Raw genomic sequence first — 3,312 nt, 5'->3', positions numbered from 1 at the left:
GATTGCAAAATATATTGCCGAATTGGCAAACCTAGATGTTGTGATTATGTTTGCACGTGTATCCCGTGTTTTAAAATCAAACAATTATTAAACTGAACAATATATTGTGTAACTCGTAACCGCAGGTTACTCCTAATTTATTAAAATGAATAATGATTTCTCATCGGTTGGATTTAGCAAATCTTATTAACAATTTCTTGGCAATATAATTTCTTGGTAAGTTATGGGAAACTGTAAGCAGTGTGGTTATATACTCTAGAAGGTACATGTTATAGGAAGTGGCCACTACTAGAAAACAGCCATTTAATGATGCACAAACAATGACCCGCGCTCATAGAGGACGCGCATTTGTGTGTGTCCTAACAAATAATGTCAGTTTTGTAAAATTTGAAGGATAGAGGACACGCATTTGTACGTGCCCTAAAATTAGTGTCAGAAAAGAAAAAAAAAGGAAATGCGGAAGGCGCTTTCATAAAATATGTGTCATCTAAGTGTGTCGCTTTATAATTTTTTAATGAAACATGCGTTTTAAGGCGGAATTTCACCCGCCCGTTGGATCCCAAAAATTAAATCCCCCTCTTCCAATTAGCAAGAAAAAGCCCTAGGTCCTTCGTCTTCATTAAGACAAAGAAAGACTTGGACGATGGGTATGTTCAAACCCTAGACCATATTCACGCCTCTCCATCCACACTCGCTACCTTTTCCTTTACTTCTTCCTCTAACACCGTTGATTTAGGGCAAAATCTCCGCCATCTTTAGTTCATCTTCAGTAATATGGATTTGTAACCTCTGATTTTTGGAAGGGAGAGATAGGGGTTCTGGAATTTTATCATGATATGAAACCCAATAACTGAAGTGATGAGAAGTCAGGGGTATTTTGGACCATACGAGTCAAAGATATTGGAAGGGTCATGACCGTGACAAGGAGGGGCAAGAAGGGCGGACCATTATTTTTAGGACGCCTCAAAACAAAGATAGTCCAGTTTTTCACTTAGTCACACGCGAGAAGGCGGCATAGATCGATCGCAGCAGAACACATAGATCATCTACAATTCACGCTTCAATGACAGCATCGACTAGCGAGGTCCCAGGGTTGATGTGATTTTGTGATTCTGTGAAGGATCAATTTATCAATTGATGGTATGCCTATGAAAATATGCAGATGCCATATAATGTCCTGCAACATGAAGTTTCTTTGGCTGTTCTTCCTGTGATACTTAAAGACCAGATATTTAATCTCTTCTTTTTCTTCCAATATGTTTGAAATTAATAAATTATTATTTACTTTTGATATTTGTTTGTAGGAAGTAGAGGGGGTAGTGATGGCAATACCTATGCCTGGGCATCCAATTGCTAGACAAGAAGAGGAAAAAGTGGTTGATGACTGCGAACGTCTTTCTGATTTACTTGAGTCTCATGATGCTGTTTTTTTGTTGACTGATACACGTGAAATTAGGTGGCTTCCAACTCTTTTATGTGTCAATGCTAATAAAGTTAGTCTTGTACTTTTCTGTTTGTTGTTGTACTTACTTTATTATTCTAATACTGATGCCGATGCATTTGGATTCGACAGTTTCTTAGTAATATAGAAAATTACCATTATGTCCTTGATAATTTTAGTTTAATGTTTTAGGTTACAATTACAGGTACATTGTGGTTTGATAGTTTCTTGGTAATGCGCCATGGTGTGGGCCCACTACTCAGCAGAAATACATCATGTTATTGGCTCTTCTTTATCTGCTGGTGTTGAAGAAATGTCACTGGGACAGAAAGATAGCAAACCGAGACTCGGTTGTTACTTCTGTAATGATGTTGTTGCCCCTGTGGATGTATAACACTTACTTTCCTCCTTTCTTTTTAACTTTTATTTTAATAATTAAAACTTAGATTTCATTTTTGTAATTTTTAAAATGCAGTCAACAGCTAACCACACTTTGGACCAACAATGCACGGTTACACATCTTGGACTTGCCCCTATCGCATCCGCCCTTGAGGTTGAACTTTTGGTTGGGATTTTGCATCATCCTCATGGGTAAGGGTATTTTCAGAACAAAACCAAACATATTCCTGTGTCTTTGGGTATGTCTACTTTGCGGTTGAACTTCTGGTTAGATGTCTACTTTAGTTTTATTAAAAGATGCATATATCTTTGTTATATGTATTTTAAAATATCTTTTTCCTATCATAGATTATATCTCCTATACTGGATATGATACCTATGTCTTTGGGTATTATCCTGGCTTCCCTGGCTTCTAGAAAGGAACTCATAGATCTGGAAAAGTGGTTGAGTGCAAATTTAAGTACTTACAGGGATACTTTCTTTGAGGAATGCCTTAGATTCCTGAAGGAGGTGGAGTTTGGTGTTTAGGAATCTTCCAATCGGTTGCATAGCCTTGGTAACATTTGGACTATTTATGTAGAGACAGCTTCTGTGTTCTTTAAGGTGTGTTTACATTTTCAATTTCAATCATTTGGGGCCCACACAACACTGTTCAATGTTGATATAACCCTTGTTTTCTTTTAGGTTATTCAATCGCAAATATTCTTGCTTACTTCTAACTAACTTATCAAAGAAATGGAAAGATTATAATAGCCTTGTACTTCTGTTTCTTTTTATTACATTATTGTACTTAATTAAAACTTATCAATCACATAAGAAAATGACTACCTTTTCATGAATGGACTGCCTTTTGGTATTTTTCTAATTATCCAAAAAATATTAGCACGTTGCTCTTTCATCCTTTTAGTTCTATATGTAATTAGTAACAACATCAATTCTGATAATATACTATATTCACTATTGTTATTGTGGCCTTTCAGGTTTTGTTCAAGAATCTAAATGTTGATTTGAAGGAAGTAGCCTATCATCCCTTCTTGAAGATGGCTTAGGGTAAATATGTACTTGTTGGTCTTTAAACACATTTGTAATTGTAGGAAAATCCACCTCTTACATCTTTGCCATCTTTATTCTTCATCCAAACAATCAAAAATCTTACCACTTAAGATCTTGACTTTTTTTATTGGTTGGATTTTACCCAAATCAATTGAAGGAAGTATACGAAAAGTTGTTAGTTGACCTTTTGACGTAAGACATTAATGGACCAAATTGCCTTTAATAAAGGTTTCTTAACATGATCCACGTTCAGGAAATGGTTATCTTTTCTAAAAAAAAAAAGTTTCGTCTTATAATTAATATATGAGAAATTAAATATTCTCCTACTTTTTGTTCCTACAAATCTTCCTACCTAATTAAATAGTGACATGTGTAACACTTAATGCTCATTTAATGATATTTTAATACACTAGTGTTTA

The 3,312-nt window shown here is 35.2% G+C and overlaps 1 pseudogene; it reads left to right on the top strand.

Annotated features, from left to right (window-relative positions):
- The window catches only part of LOC145066876 (ubiquitin-like modifier-activating enzyme atg7), a 3,197-nt pseudogene extending 194 nt beyond the window's left edge, over nt 1-3,003 (top strand).
- Nucleotides 3,004-3,312: the final 309 nt, after the last annotated feature.

Source organism: Lactuca serriola, chromosome 8 (genome assembly GCF_051521515.1).
Source record: "Lactuca serriola cultivar US96UC23 chromosome 8, Lser_US96UC23_V15, whole genome shotgun sequence".
Taxonomy (NCBI): Eukaryota; Viridiplantae; Streptophyta; class Magnoliopsida; order Asterales; family Asteraceae; genus Lactuca; species Lactuca serriola.
The sequence above is the reverse complement of the archived record's forward strand: the minus strand, read 5'-3'. Positions and strand labels throughout refer to the sequence as shown.